The sequence below is a fragment of the Gymnoscopelus microlampas genome, assembly GCF_963454915.1.
Source record: "Gymnoscopelus microlampas genome assembly, chromosome: 8".
NCBI classification, from domain to species: Eukaryota; Metazoa; Chordata; class Actinopteri; order Myctophiformes; family Myctophidae; genus Gymnoscopelus; species Gymnoscopelus microlampas.
The window spans coordinates 52078646-52092893 of record NC_139945.1 but is presented as its reverse complement, the minus strand read 5'-3'; positions in this window follow the sequence as shown (position 1 = coordinate 52092893).

The following is a 14248-nucleotide window of genomic DNA, read 5'->3' as shown; positions in this document are numbered from 1 at the left end:
ACGGTACCACTGTGTAAGGACTGTAATTATTCAAATGATGATGCCAACATAAAACATTTGAACGGGGTATATAACTGGGTTTTCTTTCACAACATTTAAAATACTCTATTTTACTCAAATAAAACTAAACTAAAAAGTAAACAAAACTGTACATTCAGATAATTTATATAAAAGGGGGTTGGGGACCCCCAGGGGTTCGTGACAGGGTTGAACAGGGCCCCCAGCCAAATGATTGATAGTTATGAACCAAAGGGACCCTTATGGGTCTACAACTCAAAATGCATAAATGGAACCAGATGGACCCGTAAACGGGTTCCATTTATGCACTCGCTCTCTCAAAACAATCCTCTCTCAAATGGACCTGTAAGGGTCTATTTGGTTCCATTTATACTAGAGTATATTAGCTTAATAATATACTAGATATATTAGAGTTAAATTATTACCAAGGATTTTACAGTGTAAATTTGTGTCCCAGAGATAAATAGGCTTCAAATGGGGTCTGTGGCCGAATGCATATCAAACGGAGAGTCCACATTAAAAACATTGAGAATCATTGCTTTATTCTATCCACATGCATGTGCACTACCCATGTATGCGCGTACATATCTGCAGTGCCTCTAATGGTACAGCAGTTTATTGCAGTATTTCAGGTCCACAAGGTATCTGGACTGTCACCAGGTTGGAGCCCTCTGCACAAACCCACTAACTGTTCTACAGTACAGAAGTCTCATGCCATAAGTACTATCATATTTGTGGAGAGCTAATGAGCTGTACTTTTAAATACCATGCAATCATCTATGAAGTTTTTCCCCTCAAATATAGCATATTGCAGTATTGCAAATATTGTTTAAATCCATCTGCTAACATTACTGGAGAGAAGTAATATGACAATGAACACAACTCTGTATTATATGAAGGGATTATTGGTGCTTTTTACATTATGTTCTGAGAATGTTCCCCAGTGGCCAAATCCTGGGAGATGATTGCCTCATTCAGCTGTTAAACTCAAATGAGCGCTATTATCCTAATTTATACCAGTGAAAACATTTGGGATGCACTGGAAACCTAGCCTGGCTCCAGCCCGTGAATCGCTAGCCACGGCCATTAAAAAAATATGTTCAGGCGATTCTGGTCTGGTGACGCTCTCATAGGAGGTCTCAGCCTCGGTTGAAAATCTGATCGACGAATCGGGATCGGGATAATCCAGTATGAACCAATCGCCAAAGAGTCTTTGAAAAAAAAAACTTTGGCCACGCCCCCATCTCAGCAATCGGCTGCATTGAGAGGGCTTTCAGACTGAATAATGGAGTGAAACGAAATGAAAATTCAGCTGAGTGTCAGGCTACTGGAAACCACCATACAGTCCACTTTTGTTGGTATGCAATCATTCTGTGAAAATCAAGGGTTTCTGTTTTCAGCTCTGTTTTTGGTTTCTTCGCACCTTTCTCCTCAGCCATGAACTCTGCCAACATTCCGCAGCAACTGTGTTTGGTGGTTGAATATTGCTTCCAGTGCCAGTTCAGCACATGGTCGAACTTTCATTATTCTTATTGGTCATCTGCCCCTAGGGAAAATATGGCTTTAACTGAAAAGTCTCTGCCTGCGGCCTGCTGAAAGGTGGAGTAGAACAAGAGAATGCCCTCCATACTTACCCTAACCTTAATAACACCAAACCCATGACTAAACCATAATAACTATAACCATACTAACTGTTATGTTTGTGAATGATCAGGCCATGACACAGTTTGCCAGAGAACTTCACTTTACTTTCTTAGCTTCAGAGAACAACGTAACAACAACATCAACATCAAACACGTGAGACTCAAGTAATCGATTCCCGACAATCCCCACACTCATGGTAACAGGCAAGGGTAAATGAGCGCAGCACAATCGAACAGAGCAGCAGTTATTCAGACATAACATTTCCCCCCCCCGGCAAAATTTCAAGCATATAAAGCTGACACAAAGTCCTGTAAGTGGGCGGGGCGTGAACGCACGCGAGGAGGACGTGGGGAGGCACAGGGCTGAGGCCGAGCAGGCCGAGGAATGTCCATGACCCGTGCAGGGGCAACTAAGGGCACCGGGGAATCCGCGGTGAGGGGCATATCAACAGCCGTGTGTGGCGGAGCAGGGACCTTGCGTAGACGGCTGGAGTGCCAACGAGAGCCACCGTTGAGGAGGTAGGTGGCGGGGCCCAGCTGGCGGGCAACTTGAAGGGGAGAGGACCAGAATGAGGCCATTTTATTGTCCCGGTGAGGCCGACGGACCCTGACCCAGTCGGAGGCGGCGATGACTGGAGCCTTGGCCCGTTTCGACTGGTCAAATCGGTGCTTCATCTGAGCCTGCTGACGGGTGACTGAGGCCTTGACCACAGGGGAAGGTGAAAGGGGCGGGGAAAAGGCCGTAGGGGAACGGAGCCTGTCAAGGGGCAGGGTGAGCTCCCGGCCCAGCATGAGGTAGGCTGGGGAGACACCCGTGGTAGAGTGCTTGGTGGCCCTGTAGTGCAGTAGAGTGTGACGGAGGGCCTGAGAGAAGGAGCACCCCTGGGCTGTGTGTGCCCTGATGCCGTTTTTCAAGGACTGGTTGAAGCGTTCAACGCCACCGTTGGCCTGGGGGTGATAGTACGCTGTACGCACATGGCGGATACCCTTGCTGTGGAGATAATCAGTGAACTCTGCAGAGACCATCTGAGGGCCATTATCCGTCGTAAGGGTCCGGGGAAGGCCCCAGCGAGTGAATAGAGAGTCCAGAAAATCAATGATCACCTGAGAGGTCACAGAACCGGTAGGGGTGACCTCCGGCCATTTTGAGTGCAGGTCGTAGGCAACCACCAGGAAGCGCTGATGGTGTGGGACCCCATGGATCTCACCACAGACGTCCAGCTGTAGGTGATCCCAGGGCTCAGAGGGCCAGGCGAGAGGCTGCATCGGTGGGGGCGGCTGGTGGCCAGTCTTGCCACTAACGAGGCAGGCGGCGCAGTCCTTGACCAAGGCCTGGATGTCTTTATCTATCCCCGGCCACCACACCAGGTCTCTGCAGCGCTGTTTCAGCTTCACAATGCCCAGGTGGCCCTCGTGCGCCATGGATAATACGCGCGCACGCAGGGCACCAGGGATCACTGTGCACAGCCCCCGTGCCACACAGGTGTCGTTCCAGCAGGAAAGCTCCTGTCGTACACGGGAGAACGAGGCCAGCTCCCCCGGGACCACAGCAGGCCAGCCATTGTGGATGTAGGTGCAGAGTGTGGAAAGGATGGGGTCCTGTTCAGAGGCGTCCTTGAGCTCCAGCAGAGAGACAGTGGCCTGGAGGGGCGTGTGCAACATGTTAATAATGTCCTGTTCAATATAGTCAGTGCTGACGTGTAGGGCTGGGGCTGGGGCAGGGACAGCACGGGACAGCAGGTCAGCCACAACATTATCTCTGCCTGGGGTGAACTTCAGCTCAAAATTGTACTGGCGGAGGCGGTCATACCAGCGGTGTAGCCTGAGTGGTCTGTGGCCCGTCCCGGACGTGGACAGCAGCACCGTAAGAGCCTGGTGATCTGTTCTGAGCGTGAAAAAGCGGCCATAGAGATAGAGGTGCCACCGCTCACAGGCCCAAATGCAGGCTAATGCCTCACGCTCGCCCACAGAGTACCGCTGCTCAGTCTGGTTGAGGGCTCGGGAAGCGAAGGCAATGGGTTTCTCGACCCCGTTCTGGATCTGTGACAGCACGGCTCCTATCGCTATAGATGAGGCGTCACAGGTCACGAGGGTGGGGCTGGCGATGTCAAAGTGGGCCAACACTGGGGGAGAAGTAAGTTGCGCTTTCAGGGCACCTACAGCGTCACTGCATGCCCGAGACCACACCCAAGGCTCATCCTTACGCAGCAGCTGGCGCAGGGGGGCTGTGGTGTCAGAGTACTGTGGGAGAAACTTTAAATAGTACCCAGCCATGCCCAAGAGAGAGGCCACCTGGGCAGCTGAGGTTGGTTCTGGGATGGCCTGGATTGCGTCCACGTTGGACTGAAGTGGAGTAATGCCATCTGCAGACAGTCGGAACCCCACAAACTCAATCTCCGAAACAGAGAGGACACACTTTTCAGTATTGAGAGTCAGGGTGTGTTTGGCCAGGGCTGCAAACACCCTGTTGAGTCGTTCATCATGAACATCAGCCGTGGGCCCGTGCACTACAATATCGTCCAGGTATATGGCCACACCTGGTATGCCAGCTAGCACAGAGACCATGACTTTCTGGAAGCAGCTAGGGGCAGAGCAAAGGCCGAACGGCATCCGAGTGTAGCGAAACACCCCGGCATGTGTTACAAAGGCTGTGAGGTTTCTGCTGCTGGGGTGAAGAGGCACCTGCAGGTACCCCTGTCTGAGGTCGAGCTTGGTAAATACTGTGGAGCCGTAGAACTGAGCTGTGAGCTCCTCTGATGTGGGGAGGGGGTACTGGTCTGGGACCACTGCCTTATTGACTGCACGCAGGTCCACACAGACACGCAGGGCCCCCGACTTCTTCCTGGCCACCACCAGGTTCGAAACCCAGGGTGAAGCGTCCACTGGTTCGATGATACCAGCTTCCAGCAGCTGTTGTAGCTCAGCTGTGACTCCGTCACGTAGAGCCAGCGGGATGCGGCGCAGCGGCTGGATGACAGGTTTAACTGAGGGGTTGAGGAGGGGCTGATGGGCGAAAGCAGAGAGGCAGCCCAGACCATGAAACAGTGACGGCCACTTCTGCTGCCATGGCGTGGTGACAGTCATAATAGCCGACCCCCCCGTGTCCAGGAGGGAGAACCCCAGAGCGGTGAACAGGTCCAAACCCATCAGGTTAGCGCCACGGCGGGCCACTTGAAAGACAAAACTGGGCACAGTCTTGGTCCCGTAGCGGACAGTCACCTGGAGAGACCCCACTAAGTCGATTCCAGACCCTCCGTAACCATACAATGCAGTAGAGGGGGCAGACAGGGGCAGTGAACCGAAAAAGTTATTGTAGGTATCAATGTTCAGGAGAGACCAGCCCGCACCGGTATCCACCAGCAGGCGGCTGCACACATCATTGAGGTAGACTGAACATGATTTGAAGGGCACTGCACCTGAGGTCACATTGTGTATAATGGTGGGACCAGACTGGGAGTCCTGGTCCCCTGGGCCAGCCGGGGCAGAGCGACAGACAGCAGCGAAATGGTGTAGCTTACCACAGTTACGGCATGACTGGCCACGGGCAGGGCAGTTCTGGGCTCTTGAAGCATGCGACCGAGACCCGCAGTTACCGCAGGGCTGTTGTGATTGTGGATGGGGCCGAGGGCGCTGACGTCGCTCCAGTTGCATCACAGCTGCGGAGTCAGGGTCCGGTGAGTCGTTGCGTGGCAACAGTGGATTCAGAGAGAGATCAGCCCGGCTGGATGTGGGCACTTGCCGTGTAGTAGCAAACGTAGCAGCACACTCAGCTGCACTCTCAACTTTAAATGCAATTGCAACTGCCTCAGACAGCAACAGTTCATCTTTTTCCATTAATAGTCTCTCACGTACTTTCACGTTACTTGTGTGTTCAATGAGTTGGTCACGTATCATTTCATCCTGCAGCGCGCCGAATTTGCATGAGCCAACCAGCCCCCGCAGGTTAGCCACATATTGGTGTACAGACTCACCGGGAAGCTGGCGTCGTTGCCTGAACAAGATACGGCAGAGAAGGGCACTTTGTGGGGCCGCGAAATGACCCTTTAGAAGCTCCACGGCTGCGGCATAACTGATCTCGCCGGGTCCGGTTTCCAACGTCCCGAGCACCCGTTGACCCTCCGTTCCCAGACAGTGTTGTAGAAGCGCTTTTTTACGAACCGCGTTCACACCGGTTAGCCCCGTAGCCGTTAGCCATGTCTCAAACGACTGTTTCCAGCGAGTCCAGGGGACTGGAGGCTCGCCAGGCAATTCCAGGAAGGGGTTGGGTGGTGGGAGAGAAAGACCAGCCATCTTCGTCGCCAATGTTATGTTTGTGAATGATCAGGCCATGACACAGTTTGCCAGAGAACTTCACTTTACTTTCTTAGCTTCAGAGAACAACGTAACAACAACATCAACATCAAACACGTGAGACTCAAGTAATCGATCCCCGACAATCCCCACACTCATGGCAACAGGCAAGGGTAAATGAGCGCAGCACAATCGAACAGAGCAGCAGTTATTCAGACATAACACTAACCAAACTACCAAACAACCATATAGGTACTAATCTTAATTCATTTTAAATAATTAAAGCCCTGCTTGTGAGAAGGTGCATGAGCAGGGCTGAGGTCCAACTCTGTCCTTCCAGTAAGTGGAAACCAACCAAACATTGCCTCAGATTGAAGTCGGGAGTACTTGCTTTATCTTGTACCACACTGGACACATTGCCTGTTACAGATGCTGTGCTTATTAAACCGTTTATATGACATAGTATAGTACTTTAGATAGCATTTAATGATAATTACTTTTTCTTTAATGATCAGGACTGAGTATGGTGAAACTGTTCAGTGTTCAAGAGGTTGTGGGTAGCACTTTACAATAATGACCCGTTATAAAGCATTTATAAACGTTTATAAGTAGTTTGTAGACTATTAACAAATCATTAACAACCTGTTTGTTGACATTCGTAAATGATTACTAAAACCTTTATAACTACAGTTAAAAATCATTTATAAAGTATTAGTAAGTAGTGAAATATTCATGAATAAGCCATTCATATACATCTGTAAAAGATTATTAAATCATTTGTAACGACCCATTCTAAAGCATTTATAAACGTTTATAAGCAGTTTGTAGGCTATTAACAAATCATTAACAACCTGTTTATTGACATTCGTAAATGATTACTAAAACCTTTATAACTACGGTTACAAATCATCTATAAAGGTATTAGTAACTATTCATGAATAAGCCATGTATAATACATCTGTAAATGATTATTAAATCATTTGTAACTGATGTTACATAATATATACAAGCTATTGGTAGCTTGTTCATGTTTAACATATGCTTTGTTAAACATTCCTAAAGTATCTATAAATCCTTAGTACATGTTATTATGTGCCCTATAGTAAAGTGAAGACAGTTCATCATTTACAACTGTCTGTTAGTGTGTTTGTTCATGTTTAACATATGATTTGTAAAACATTCCTAAAATATCTATAAATCCTTTGTACATGTTATTATGTGCCCTACAGTAAAGTGAAGACAGTTCATCATTTATGACTGTCTGTTAATGTGGACTTTCTCCTTACCTGTTGCAAACTACCTGGCTTTCATGAATGCAGACACCAAACAATTACTAGAATTATCATTCATGTTAAGCAAATGATGCGTAAGACATTCGTAAAGAGTATGTAAACCATTTGCAGACGTTATCATGAGCCTGAGCCTAGTTGCTTCTTTTGGGCTTGTTTTCATAGACCTGTCCGCTTGTTTCTTTTGCAAAATCTGGCAACACACTGATTACCTGCATTACACCTGCAGTAGCCTACTAGGGAGGAAGTGAACAGTGATGCAGTTGCAGACTGGACAGAAATATGTCTAATTCATGTTTTATGTGTTTTAACTGTCTTGTTGCAGGTGATCGAGGTAACATAAAATGGCTAATCTTACACACATGAAGTAGCATTATGACTAGGGGGTATTTTGATGGTGGCTGTTTGTATCCACAATGTTTGTTTTGATGTGTAGGCTAGTAATGTCCTCCATGCTTAGCAGTTTAGCTTAGCAGCTAAAGCTAACTTGCACTGGGAGGTGGTGACTGCAGAGGCTCCAAGCTGCTACTCTGTGATTCTGTTGTGATTAATTTCTTTGTTTAAATGTCAGTGTGTGTGCTGTGGCCAAGAGTTGCTACATTTTATATCTTAATAAATTGTTGTATACTTGTATACTATATAACGTTACTTTTGCCACTTCTTGATGTCACATGTTTTACTAATCACTGTTAAACATGAAATAATAATGCATAGTCTTCACTAGGGTTGTCCGATATTGGCTTTTTTACCGATAACCGATATACCGATATTGTCCAACTCTTAATTACCGATACCGATATCAACCGATACCGATATATGCGGGGATTATTGTGATTAGGGTAAGCTCAAATTTCATATCACACACACCATATACAGTAAAAACTCCTGTAACTTACTTATAAAGCAAAAAAAAAAAAAAAAAAAAAAAAAAAATTTTTTTTTTTTTCAAAAACCGATACCGATATTTTCCCGATATCAATTTTTATGCTAATATCGGCCGATAATATCGGGAGGCCGATAAAATCGGACATCCCTAGTCTTCACTTTACAACAAGGCCCATGATAACGTTAGCAAATGGTCAACACACTCTTTACGAATGTCTTACGAATCATATATTAAACATGAAAGATAATTCTAGTAATTGTTTGGCATCTGCATTCATGAAAGCCAGGTAGTTTGCAACAGGTAAGGAGAAAGTCACATTAACAGACAGTTGTAAATGATGAACTGTCTTCACTTTACTATAGGGCACATAATAACATGTACTAAGGATTTATAGATATTTTACTCTACTCAGAGTCATAAGTTTACAAAATGTACTAAAGTACAGTGAACGTCTGTGCGGTTTGTCTTCATCACTGAAAATAACGTACATGTAAACTGATATAAAACTGCTGTCATGTGCAGTTGGGGTGAAGAAACACAACCATTTCACTCCTAATAATACCTATTTGATTTGACATCCTGACTTGCTGCTGTAGCTGAGGCTTGAACCTGTTACCTGCGGCTCACTAGTCAGTGACTCTATCCATTCACCTACAGCTGTTTCCTTGGGATCTGTTGTTCTGAAACGTTTTGTTGTCAACCCCCCAAATTGACATGTATTTGGGCAGTGGACCCCAATGTGAAAAGATGTAGTGTCAGGGCCCCCCATGAAAAAGATTTATATTTATGCTGCAACACATTTTTTTAAAGTTATTTGTCTTGTTTGTTGTTCAAGTCAAAGCACCAGGAAGGCTGTACTTGTCAGCCATCTGTTAGCTCAATGGGTTGAGACGCAGTATTCATGATCCAGAGGCCATGAGTTCAAATCCCATTGATGTCTTTCGTATGATTCTTTCCTTTGCAGACTGGCTTCCAGAAGATCAACTGAAAACTACCAGGAAGGCTGTACTTGTCAGCCATCTGTTAGCTCAATGGGTTGAGACGCAGTATTCATGATCCAGAGGCCATGAGTTCAAATCCCATTGATGTCTTTCCTATGATTCTTTCCTTGAGTGGGTTCGATTCCGAGTCATGTGTCCCCGGTAACTTGGGGCAACGGATAAATTGACTGATATCCTTCGTGATGCTTCCCTTTGCAGAATAACTTCTAGAAAAACAAGTTAAAACCACCAGGAAACCTGTAACTCTCAGCCAACAGCATAGCTCAACTGGTAGAGCGTCTGTCCAATGACTTGACTTGACTTGAGTGGGTTCGATTCCCACTCGAGTCAAGTGTCCCCGGTAACTTGGGGCAACGGATAAATTGACTGATATCCTTAGTGATGCTTCCCTTTGCAGACTAACTTCTAGAAAAACAAGTTAAAACCACCAGGAAACCTGTAACTCTCAGCCTACAGCATAGCTCAACTGGTAGAGCGTCTGTCCAATAACATGACTTGACTTGACTTGAGTGGGTTAGATTCCCACTCGAGTCAAGTGTCCCCGGTATCTTGGGGCAACGGATAAATTGACTGATATCCTTAGTGATGCTTCCCTTTGCAGACTAACTTCTAGAAAACAAGTTAAAACCACCAGGAAACCTGTAACTCTCAGCCAACAGCATAGCTCGACTGGTAGAGCGTCTGTCCAATAACATGACTTGACTTGACTTGAGTGGGTTCGATTCCCACTCGAGTCAAGTGTCCCAGGTAACTTGGGGCAACGGATAAATTGACTGATATCCGTAGAATAACTTGTAGGAGTGTGCTGGTTCAAATCCAGTACAACCCAGGACCGAGCGGTCCTGGGTTCGATTCCCACTAACGTCAAGTCCCCGGTAAATTGGGGCAGCGGATAAATTGACTGATATCCGTAGAATAACTTGTAGGAGTGTCCTGGTTCAAATCCAGTCACCACCTTAGTAACTGAAACCGAATCTGGCCAATTCGGTCTCAGTTACTGAGATAGATAGAGGGTGTGTAGAGTAGGCGGAGTAGAGTAGTGAGTAGAGTAGGGGTAGAGTAAAGAGGGAATATAGTCGGGGAGTAGGAGTAGGTCCCAGAAGGGCCCTACTCCTACCCCTACTCCTCCCCCCCCTATTCCTACTCCTCCCCCTACTCTGGGCCCTTCTGGGACCTACTCCTACTCCCCGACTATATTCCCTCTTTACTCTACTCACTACTCTACTCCGCCTACTCTACACACCCTCTATCTATCTCAGTAACTGAGACCGAATTGGCCAGATTCGGTTTCAGTTACTAAGGTGGTGACTGGATTTGAACCAGGACACTCCTACAAGTTATTCTACGGATATCAGTCAATTTATCCGCTGCTCCAATTTACCGGGGACTTGACGTTAGTGGGAATCGAACCCAGGACCGAGCGGTCCTGGGTTAAATTCCCACTGGGTTGAACTGGATTTGAACCAGCACACTCCTACAAGTTATTCTACGGATATCAGTCAATTTATCCGTTGCCCCAAGTTACCGGGGACACTTGACTCGAGTGGGAATCGAACCCACTCAAGTCAAGTCAAGTCATGTTATTGGACAGACGCTCTACCAGTTGAGCTATGCTGTTGGCTGAGAGTTACAGGTTTCCTGGTGGTTTTAACTTGTTTTTCTAGAAGTTATTCTGCAAAGGGAAGCATCACGAAGGATATCAGTCAATTTATCCGTTGCCCCAAGTTACCGGGGACACATGACTCGGAGTGGGAATCAAACCCACTCAAGGAAAGAATCATAGGAAAGACATCAATGGGATTTGAACTCATGGCCTCTGGATCATGAATACTGCGTCTCAACCCATTGAGCTAACAGATGGCTGACAAGTACAGCCTTCCTGGTAGTTTTCAGTTGATCTTCTGGAAGCCAGTCTGCAAAGGAAAGACATCAATGGGATTTGAACTCATGGCCTCTGGATCATGTATACTGCGTCTCAACCCATTGAGCTAACAGTTGGATGACAAATATAGCCTTCCTGGTAGTTTTCAGTTGATCTTCTGGAAGCCAGTCTGCAAAGGAAAGAATCATACGAAAGACATCAATGGGATTTGAACTCATGGCCTCTGGATCATGAATACTGCGTCTCAACCCATTGAGCTAACAGATGGCTGACAAGTACAGCCTTCCTGGTGCTTTGACTTGAACAACAAACAAGACAAATAACTTTAAAAAAATGTGTTACAGCATAAATATAAATCTTTTTCTGACACTACATCTTTTCACATTGGGGTCCACTGCCCAAATACATGTCAATTTGGGGGGTTGACAACAAAACGTTTCAGAACCACAGCTCCCAAGGAAACAGCTGTAGGTGAATGGATAGAGTCACTGACTAGTGAGCCGCAGGTAACAGGTTCAAGCCTCAGCTACAGCAGCAAGTCAGGATGTCAAATCAAATAGGTATTATTAGGAGTGAAATGGTTGTGTTTCTTCACCCCAACTGCACATGACAGCAGTTTTATATCAGTTTACATGTACGTTATTTTCAGTGATGAAGACAAACCGCACAGACGTTCACTGTACTTTAGTACATTTTGTAAACTTATGACTCTGAGTAGAGTAAAATATCTATAAATCCTTAGTACATGTTATTATGTGCCCTATAGTAAAGTGAAGACAGTTCATCATTTACAACTGTCTGTTAATGTGACTTTCTCCTTACCTGTTGCAAACTACCTGGCTTTCATGAATGCAGATGCCAAACAATTACTAGAATTATCTTTCATGTTTAATATATGATTCGTAAGACATTCGTAAAGAGTGTGTTGACCATTTGCTAACGTTATCATGGGCCTTGTTGTAAAGTGAAGACTATGCATTATTATTTCATGTTTAACAGTGATTAGTAAAACATGTGACATCAAGAAGTGGCAAAAGTAACGTTATATAGTATACAAGTATACAACAATTTATTAAGATATAAAATGTAGCAACTCTTGGCCACAGCACACACACTGACATTTAAACAAAGAAATTAATCACAACAGAATCACAGAGTAGCAGCTTGGAGCCTCTGCAGTCACCACCTCCCAGTGCAAGTTAGCTTTAGCTGCTAAGCTAAACTGCTAAGCATGGAGGACATTACTAGCCTACACATCAAAACAAACATTGTGGATACAAACAGCCACCATCAAAATACCCCCTAGTCATAATGCTACTTCATGTGTGTAAGATTAGCCATTTTATGTTACCTCGATCACCTGCAACAAGACAGTTAAAACACATAAAACATGAATTAGACATATTTCTGTCCAGTCTGCAACTGCATCACTGTTCAATTCCTCCCTAGTAGGCTACTGCAGGTGTAATGCAGGTAATCAGTGTGTTGCCAGATTTTGCAAAAGAAACAAGCGGACAGGTCTATGAAAACAAGCCCAAAAGAAGCAACTAGGCTCAGGCTCATGATAACGTCTGCAAATGGTTTACATACTCTTTACGAATGTCTTACGCATCATTTGCTTAACATGAATGATAATTCTAGTAATTGTTTGGTGTCTGCATTCATGAAAGCCAGGTAGTTTGCAACAGGTAAGGAGAAAGTCCACATTAACAGACAGTCATAAATGATGAACTGTCTTCACTTTACTGTAGGGCACATAATAACATGTACAAAGGATTTATAGATATTTTAGGAATGTTTTACAAATCATATGTTAAACATGAACAAACACACTAACAGACAGTTGTAAATGATGAACTGTCTTCACTTTACTATAGGGCACATAATAACATGTACTAAGGATTTATAGATACTTTAGGAATGTTTTACAAAGCATATGTTAAACATGAACAAACACATTAACAGACAGTTGTAAATGATGAACTGTCTTCACTTTACTATAGGGCACATAATAACATGTACTAAGGATTTATAGATACTTTAGGAATGTTTAACAAAGCATATGTTAAACATGAACAAGCTACCAATAGCTTGTATATATTATGTAACATCAGTTACAAATGATTTAATAATCATTTACAGATGTATTATACATGGCTTATTCATGAATAGTTTTACTTTTACTAATACCTTTATAGATGATTTGTAACCGTAGTTATAAAGGTTTTAGTATTCATTTACGAATGTCAATACACAGGTTGTTAATGATTTGTTAATAGTCTACAAACTACTTATAAACGTTTATAAATGCTTTATAACGGGTCATTATTGTAAAGTGCTACCGAATAGTTATACCCTTCCAGACAAGAGTCATATCCTGGCGGACACAGTCGTCTTCAAGGCAAGAGTCAAAGTCAGAATGCAACATATACCTTATAGACGCCGGTAGGAAGAGGCAACTATTATTCGCTTATAGATTCCAAGGACTTGGAATCAACTCTCTATTAATGTTAGAACAGAATCCTAACAACACACTTCCCTAAAGGCAAGGCTCCTTTTGTCAGAGGAGGCATCTCTGCTTTCAGAGCTCGCTCTATTCGGGACGGACATAGGGTCCTTCAAGACATAAGAGCTCTGACTGGAAGGGTATGACTATTCTTTACACTGCGAAGCTCGGTCTTCTGATATGACATTCTATAAAAAGTACACATGTGAAGCTAGAATTATGGGTATTGAATTCATTGTTATATGGGTATTGAATTCCCATTATATGGGAGCGCCAATGGAGGGGGAAGGCTGCTTCCGTACACGCTCCTCAGCGTCGCAACGTTTTTCCTTTTTTAGTATTTTTAAGCCTTTTATTTTTTTCCTACACCGTCAGGTGTCTAAGGAGTTATGACAGACAAGCACTTCTGGACATCAGCATAGCGATCGCACACAGAATTCCGGACTTTTTCGCGGATAACCCTCCACCGGCTGGGTGGTGGGAGATCTTCCCTTTGTCTCGGCAGGGATCATAGCATGGAGACTGCGAAAGAGGCGAGCGCGTCCTGGCCGTCGGAGGACAAGAGCGGGCCTTCGAAAATGTTCAAAAATAGCAGATGTCCAAGCTCGCAGCGCGGCACGAAGTGACGCGCTGTGAGCTTGTAGATCTGCTATTTTTGAATAGCAAACATATAAATGGATAAAGTGGTTAAAATGTTTATGATGCTATATTAACTACTTTAGCTGGGGACCCC